We start from the raw sequence: 8889 nt of genomic DNA, 5'->3' as shown, positions 1-8889 counted from the left end.
CTAAAATCTACCACTATTAATTGCAAGAAAAGGAGATCACAACTCAATTCATCAATCAAAGAAACATCAATATCAAAATTTCATTAAATGTAAACAAATCCAACATGAGTCATCATCACAAAAGAGAGCAAAATGAGAAATTAACATAAAAACTAAGAGAGTCAAGATGTAGAGATGGGAAATTATCAAAGAAACAAGATGAGATCAAGTAATCAAACATGAAATTAAAATAATCTAACCTAATCCTAATCCTAACCTAATTCTAGAGAGAAGAGGGAGCTTCTCTCTCTAGAAAACTAACTAAAGGCTCATGTTGGCTAAAACTAATTGCTCCCCCCTTTGCTTGGACTTCAATTCTGCATGAAATACACTCAAAAACAAGTTGCATTTGGGCCTGGGCAGCTTAGAAATCGCCCCCAGCGTTTTACCTTCAAGTGGGCCACGTGAGAGTATCGGCGCGTGCGCGCCATGTGCGCGTGCGCGTCGATTGGTAAATTCTCAACCCGCGCGGACGCGGCGTGTACGCGTGCACGTCTATAGGTGAAACCGCTTTTGCGCGTGCGCGCCTGGTGCGCGTGCGCGTCCTTTGGTGCATTCCCAGTCTTTGTTCCTTCATGCATTCTCCCTTTTTGTATGCTTTTCTCCTCATTTCTTCCATCCAATATTTGCCTTATGGACCTGAATTCACTCATCAAACACATCAAGGCATCGAATGGAATTAAAGTGAATTAAAATCACCAATTTAGGGCCTAAAAAGTATGTTTTCATACTTAAGCAAAATTCAAGGAAGAATTACAAAATCATGCTATTTCATTGAATAAATGCGAGAAAAGGTGACAAAATCCCCCAAAATAAGCACAAGATAAATCACGAAATCGGGGTTTATCACAGGCATGCATCATGTGCATTTGTATGACTTGTTTAAGTATGCATAGCTTGGCTTGCCTAATTGTTTATATATGTCTGTATGCTACCAGACTTAAATGTTGTATCTGTCTCTTTAATTGTATATTACTTGTATGTCTTTGCAACTGAGATACCCCTCACGCTGGTGGAGGTGACGCTGAGGGTAGCTCGGTAATTAGGAGGTTTGGGTTGACCGGAGGTGAATAGTTAGATTAAAATTAGAATCCCTCTAGATAGATTACCGATATTTCTGGTTTAGAATTAATTTTAAGTTAAAATATGAGTGTCGGAGTTCTAGGAATGCCTCTGGCTTTCTTGGGACCTTATATTTTATCTATGTGGGCACCTTTACTATACTGAAAACATCTGGTTCTCATTTCATACATGTTGTTACTTTTCATATGCAGGACGTGACGTGCCTCACTGAGCGTGCTAGATTTGCTTTCTTGGGAGTGAAAATTTATCTTTTGGGGTTTTATTTTTTGATTTACTTTATGTAGTTAGTTCTCCACTTTTGTACCATATGTTGTATATCCTTCTTAGAGGATTATCTTAGAGAAATAGAACCTTGCTGTTAGGGGTGTTTGCGGTGCAGTTTGGTTCGGTTTTTGAGAGAAAAGTCATCCGATCCGATCGTTCAATTAAACTGCGGTTCGGTTTGGTTCGGTTTTTTTATTGAAGCCATCCGAACCAAACCAAACCAATTAAAATCGGTTTGGTTTGGTTCGGTTTGTTCGGTTTTTTTAATCAATTCGAAAAAAATACTAACATACTATTTCACAAAGTCATAACATTGAAATCGACAAGCACAAATACACAATAGCTAACAAAGTCTTGGTCTAACAAAATTTAAGGACAAAAGGAATTCAAATACGACAATTAAATAAATTTAAAAGTTCAATAGTCAACACAACTAAAAATAAAAATAAATTTTCATTAAAAGATAGCCAAATTATAGTGTTTTCTCTAACAAAATAGCTAAACTTCTTTACGCAAACCAACCTGAAATAAAAAAGCAGTTACATAATAAGAACAACAACAATAATAATAATATAAGACTAGTAGAAAAATATTCTAATCTAGTTATACATTCTAATAATAAAGAGAACAATAGAGTTCAAGAAAGAAAATACTCTAAACATGAAATGAAATAAAACATGGGGCAATTTGATTGAAAAATTTCCAAAGTCCAATAGAGTTCAAATCAACCCAAAAAGACCTATAAACAATAAGAAGGCTACTATCCTCCTCCAGATTGATCGAGTCCTTGAACTTCCCATACAAAATCTTCTTCAGTTCAGCCATCTGAGCAACTTGCTTATACATACATACCCTTTCAGATGAAATGAACAAAAGCACGGGTTATTAAAATGTTGATAAAAATTAGTTAACAAAGGAGTTGAATCATGTAAAAAAATTTTATTCACTAGAAAGAAAAGTGAGAGGACATGACAACAAAATAATTTATTAAGTTTTGATGTGTACTCTGATATTTATTAAGTTTTGATGTGTACTTTTATCTCTTCCAAATTCTTTCATTTGTACTTTTGTCTATTTATTGAAACTCTAGTACTTTGTAAAAGTGTAAATCTTTATTATTCCCTTTCCTTCTATGCAATAATGCCCTCTTTTTTACCTACTCTGCATACATAAATTCATAGGCATTGTTGAAGAAACAAATAAGTTATCTATATAGACAAGGAATGCAACAATAAGGGTCCTCCTCCCCCATCAATTTGTTACCATTAACAAAGTTCTGATTTTAGAATAGTAAATTTACAATTGGTGTAACTAAATAATAAATGGAGAAGGTCATGCATCAACTCTAGTCCCTGCTGTGTGAATACTAACTAGGCTAGATATTCTTCATGAATTCCAAGGATTTCATTAGCACATGCTGAGGGAACATAGATCACATTTAAGTATTTAACAGTGAGCTGTGGGTGCGGCCATAGAATAAGTATATAAACTGATTTCAAAGTTCTCTAATTTAGAGTTAAGCACTTACATATTTGTCAAAGCTGTCATATTGGCAACAAAAGGAGACAAAGATCTTGAAAGCTCCATACTTGTCAAATTTATGAAAACAACAGGAAATCATAAGTAATATCACATTTACGAAGTACAGTAACATTGGAACTGGAAGGACAAAGTATTGTGCCAAATTAAAAACCAGCAAAAACACAACAACAAATAAAAACCAGCAAAAACACAACAACAAATAAATTAAAAACCAGCAACAATCAGCAACAATACCAACAATAAAGTAATTCAACAAAAGCAATTCAACCAGCAATCAGCAACAATACACTAATTTCAAATCTACTCCAAATTTAATTCTTCAAATCTGCTTCAAATCTGATTTCAATATCTTCCTATCAAGATCCAAAACCAGTTTATCTGATTTCAAATCTGATCTCATACTAAATCACTTCAAAAGTTTATTATATTATTCTTCCAAAAAAACTAATAATTACCAGAAGCATTTTATATTATTTTCCCAACAATACCAAGCTACCAACAATACAAACAGAAGCACTTTCAGTAATTCAAAACAGAAATTAGTTAAATTACATACCTGGCTCGGTGGCTACCGCTCCATATCTGACTTGAATCGGTGGCTGGGTAGGAGGTGCTAAGTTGTGGGTGGCCAGAAACACTGGGTGGTGGCGTGGTGCTGTGCTGGGTGAGTGGGTGGTGCTGTGCTACTGCTGGGTGCGAGGGTGGTGCTGGGCTGCTCACTGCTGGCTGGGGCTGGGGCTTCGTTGTGCTCTGTTCGCGAGGAGGTCTTAGGAGCAGTGGAAGGAAGGTTCGGAGGCGCTAGGGGGGAGAGTTCGGCGGCGCTGCAAGGTGGTGGAGGAACGGTCTCGCCGGCGCTAGGTGGGTTCGCCGCAGGCCTCGAGAGTGCAGAAAGCGAGAGTGTGAGAAGAGAGTGGCTACTGGCTAGATTTGTGGGAGGTGGGAGAGGGGGTGTTGGTTTTTTTAGGGTTTTTTCTGATCGGCGGTTCGGTTTGGTTCGGTTGGGGTTTTCATTATCAGAACCGAAAACCGAACCGAACTGCAATAAAAACAGCAAAACATGTTTTTTTTATTTTTTTAGTTTTTAGTTTATTCGATTTTCGATTTTTTCAGTTCGGTTGATCGGTTTAGTTCGGTCCGGATCGGTTTTGAACACCCCTACTTGCTGTGGTATATGCTTTCTTGGGTTGTATATGTATATATATTTTGGCTGGCCTTGGCTTCGCAGGTCGAGTCTAGAACTTGATTATACTTATCAGTTGAAATTCTTTATATATCTGTATTTTGGTCTTCTGTATAAGCTTTCTGTCTTTTCGTTTTTCGAGAGCGATGTATTGTCGGTTTTATTCTGATCATACTCCTTTTCTTTCAAGGCTCCTAGCTATATTGTCCTTGTTATACACACACACACACACACACACACATACGTATTTGGTTTTTAGAGGTTGTAGCGCCTCACCACCTTTTCCTTACAACCTAAGCGTAAAGATCTGTGTGGTAGGGTGTTATATTATGATATCAGAGCAGTTTGTTCCTATAGAGCCTGTGGGATGGACTAACTATGCTTCTGAGCATACTTTGAGTTGTGTTTATATGCTATTTAGGATATCTAACTGCTAGCATGTTCATGAACATACATTTGGGATTTTGAATCACTAGACTTAAGATATTGAGACTGATCACCTTGATATCAATTGTTTGGTATGAATAGGAACTAAATAGCGTCTCGTGGACGAGGTCGTGGTCGAGGGCAGAGAGGTAATGAGGTAACTGTAATGGTAGGTAGGCTGACTTACTTCGTAACTGCAATGATGAGCGTGGCTGCTGCCATTAACGCTGCTGCTATGGCAACCAACCGAGTAGTGGATAGAATGGGGCAACAAGCTGGAGATGGCAATGAAAGTGACAATGAACATGATAGTGAAGGTAACGGTCGGAATGTAGTGGTACTGAAAGAGCATTTTCGTATGGTTAGGAATTTCATTCAAAATGATTCCGTTGATAGTATAGTTCCCAACCAACTAGCAATGCTCAAATCAAATTTAAATTCTAAAGATTGTCACAATACAAAATAAATTATTATAACCGAGAGTATTCAGCTCCCGAGTCGTCTTCCCTAGGAGTTGCAATTAAGTGCTAAGATTATTGCCTATGGGAAAAATGGGGATTGGATGGCAATTGGCAAGAAATTAAAATGGCAAGAAAGTAACTTAGCATGCAAGAAATTAAGAGTCAAAGCAAGTAAAGGCAATGAAAATAGAATTTAAATGGTAAAAAGGCTCTTGGCAAGAAGTGGATAATTAAGGATTCCTATCCTAGTTGTAGACTACAAACATGGTAATTGTGTGTGAATTAATCCCAATTAGTCAACCCTACATCGAGGATAAGTCAAAAGAGCATGATTAATCTCAATCCTTAAGTCCTAAGTCAACACTATGGGGTCACTTAGAGTTAAGGGAAATCAAATTAATTAACAACTCTCACACAATGTGGAATAGACATCGACCACTGAAGTTCACTCAAACATCTAATTTCTCAACCAAGAGTGGGATAAACTAGGCTAAAACTAACCCAAGCATTTTATCAAACACTTGGGAGGCATGAAAATAAAACATGGTAAAATAACAAGAAATAATAAATGCTACAACTACCAAGCAAGGAAAGTAAAGTTAGCAACTCAATAAAGCAATAAATGACATGAAAACATAAATTGCATTAATTAAAATTGAAATAACAAAGTGCTCATAAACATAAAAGAACAAAAGAAATGAAATAACAAATAGAAGGAAAGAACAAAGATGCAATAACAATAAATGACAAGGAAAAATAAATGAAGACAAGAGTTAAAAGGAGAAATTACAAGAAGTTAAACTAAAAAACCCTAATTCTAGAGAGAAGGGGGAGTTTCTCTCTCTAGAAAATAACTTACATAATGCTACTAACCCTAATTTCTCCTCCCCCCCCCTTCACATGGAGTAAGGCCTTCCTTGATATAGGCAAAATCAGCTTCAGAAAATCCAAAAACTGGGCTCTGGAGGCCCAGAAATCGCCCCCAGCGATTTCCATTAAGTGAGTCACGTGATGGGACGTGTGCGTACGCACACATGCTGATTTTCTTCTTGTGCGTACGCACAGGTTGTTGTGCGCATGCACACATGGCTGTGTGGTTCTTGTGCGTACGCACAGGTGGTTGTGCACACGCACACTCCAATGTGTGTTTCTCCTTTGTTTTCTTCATGCTTTCTCCCTTTGTACATGCTTTCTTCCACTTTTGCCTTGCCAAACTTGCCTCTAGGACCTAAAATCACTCAACAAACATGTCATGGCATAAAAATAGAATTAAAAATCATTAATTTAAGCACAAAATAGCATGTTTGCACAATTAAGCTCAATTAAGGGAGAGAACACAAAAATATGCTATTTTGGTGAATAAATATGGGTTTATGTGATGAAATCCACTCAAATCAAACCAAAATATATCGTCAAATATGGATTCATCAGGTGCCAATAGAGATAGTGAGTTATCCAGAGTTAATTAACACGGGTCAAGCAGTAAAAGGAAGCTTGAGAAAGACTGTGGTGGCAAGGAGTGACCGTCGGGACTCCTACAAGGAGGAGAAAGGAAAGAAGATTACACCAAGGAGCTAGAGCTTCAAGAGGGATTGTTATGTCACTTTACATTCTCAGCGCCAGAACAATAACCAAAGGAACGACAACCATCAAGAACCTAGGAAGGAAAAGGAAGCAATGACTCAACCAAATAATGTACAGTGCCTGAGATGCAAAAGGTATCATCAAGATAAGCCGTATAAGGTAGGGCTAGGTGTATGTTACAAGTGCAGGAAACCAGGGCATATGTCTTGGAATTGTCCATACAGGAAAGGCTGGGATGTAGCTTAATCTGATTCTCAGACCCGAGGTAGTTGCGAACTAGTGGCTGAATTTTTAATTGCCATGCATAATATCGGTATGTAGCATTCATTCATAGCACGTGATTGAGTTGTGATAATCATGATTTCTAAATAAATGATCGACCGATGACTTCCATTTATAGAGACAGAGCCATAGTTGGTTGACAAAGAGGAGTGACTAGGTTCTTGAAGGTTAATAATCAGAGTGACGCAGCGAAAGCGGGTTGGATTATTTCAATTGTTCAATTTGAATTATATCTGAGGGATAGGAAGTGTTGAGAGTTGCGTGGGAATATCATTTGAAATTCGATGACGGTGAACTACGAGGAAAAGGCATGACATGGATGTAACATTTAGCTACTAATTGGTTATGTGGCAAGAGAAAATGACTTTGCGATAAGACTTAATATCGGGAGTTGGACCAATCTCGATTGCACTACATAAGATGACACCATTATAATCGACATAATTTACGAGCTAGTTGAAGGGAGTAATAGAAAAGAAATCCATTCGACCAAGTATTTCCTGTGGGAAGCACCGATTACGTCAGTGAAGAAGAAAGACAACATCAGGAAGCTTTATGCGAGAAAGAGAGTGCGCCAACAAATCATCGCGAGTCGATCTAGCCTTTTTTTTATAACTTGCATTGGGATTCTATCACGAATTTCATCTTAAAAAATGAATTGATCATCTTCCCAATTCTATTCCTTAATTGCATGAATCTTGCCTCTTCTGAGATGAGGCTAAATTTATCTTGGTATAATCATATAATCCTTGAATCTTAGGAACTTGCTATAATGGAGTTACTCTCCTTCGTAAATTGTATTCTTCTAAAATCAGCTGAGACTTACCTTATTCGATATGCCTTGCTCTCGTATCAAGATTTGATTTGAACCCTTTTCTTGGGATACACCTAATTCTTCTTGTGCATTTCATTATTTCTGCACAACTCTGTTTGACCGCATACAAGACCTTCTTTTGATTTCCTATGAACACCGTTCGTGTTGCTCATTCATCTCTTTGAACATAACATCTTTTTGAAATCAACTTGTGTTGGTATCTGCGTCGCGCACAACTCCTAGATGCAACCATTAAAGCATTAGTTCCTTAGAGAAAGATATCTGAACGTAGAAATAAGCATGTGACACCAAGAGGAATAATCTTGGAGCCTTAATTCTTGCCGACTATACTGCCTGTGACTAAGTTGATGCACTAAGATGCACTATTTGTATGGATGTCCGAATGCGAAAAAAGCTTTCTAACTTCGAGAGAAAGATTAACCTTAGTGCTAGTATTCATGATACCCGAACCTAATGAACTATTCCAAATTACTACGGTGCATTATCGAAAGACTTCGGATGCGAGCGGATGCAACATCATGATGTGGTGATGAACACCCTCAGTAGAAAGACTCTGAGTATTGTTGTTTGGAGAAAGATTAAAGAGAAAGAACCATTAAGTAAGGTTGTAGTTTTAAGTTGGGTGTTGAGAAAGTGGATGGAAGAATCAGACTGGATTAATTGTGAAAGTCAAAGAGTTGTAAGGCTGAAATTCAGAGAGCGCAGTAAGAGGGTAAGGAGTTACTAAGGATATTGAAGTATGTTGGATTAAGAAGAGATCAAGGGAGTTAGAGGAGGAATGAAGAAAGGACTTTATGTCGAAATCGGAAGTTGAGACGAAAGCTGTAACACCCCATTACCCTAAGCCTTACCTCTAGTCGTAAAGCGAAGGATAACAAAGCGTCACGATAGTTTCAAAGCTCATACAGTAGTAAATATAGAAGGAAATACTAATACTAGAAGCCTGATGAAGAAATATTGCCCAAAGACATAGAAACAGAGATACAATGCACGAAATGTTCCTCATGATAACAAAACGCATAAAGGCACGAGATACAACATAGAACATAATACCATAAAGGCCCAAAGAACTCTAGTCGTAGCCCCCGGAGTTTACGCCGACTAGTTACAAACAGACAATACAGAGTTTTTAAGTTAAAACAGCTTATACAACTTGTCTCTCAAGTGAGTCTCTAAGGCAATAAAGTATAAAA

At 37.6% G+C, this 8889-nt stretch overlaps 1 long non-coding RNA gene across 1 annotated transcript; it reads right to left on the bottom strand.

The window, feature by feature from the left end:
• On the bottom strand, nt 2204–3871 carry LOC107627065. Its single transcript, XR_002357260.1, has 3 exons — nt 3485–3871; nt 2915–2974; nt 2204–2239 (listed from the first exon to the last, which is right to left on the bottom strand). It is a non-coding gene; the product is annotated as an uncharacterized LOC107627065 (long non-coding RNA).

This window comes from Arachis ipaensis, chromosome B02 (assembly GCF_000816755.2).
Source record: "Arachis ipaensis cultivar K30076 chromosome B02, Araip1.1, whole genome shotgun sequence".
Taxonomy (NCBI): Eukaryota; Viridiplantae; Streptophyta; class Magnoliopsida; order Fabales; family Fabaceae; genus Arachis; species Arachis ipaensis.
The sequence above is the reverse complement of the archived record's forward strand: the minus strand, read 5'-3'. Positions and strand labels throughout refer to the sequence as shown.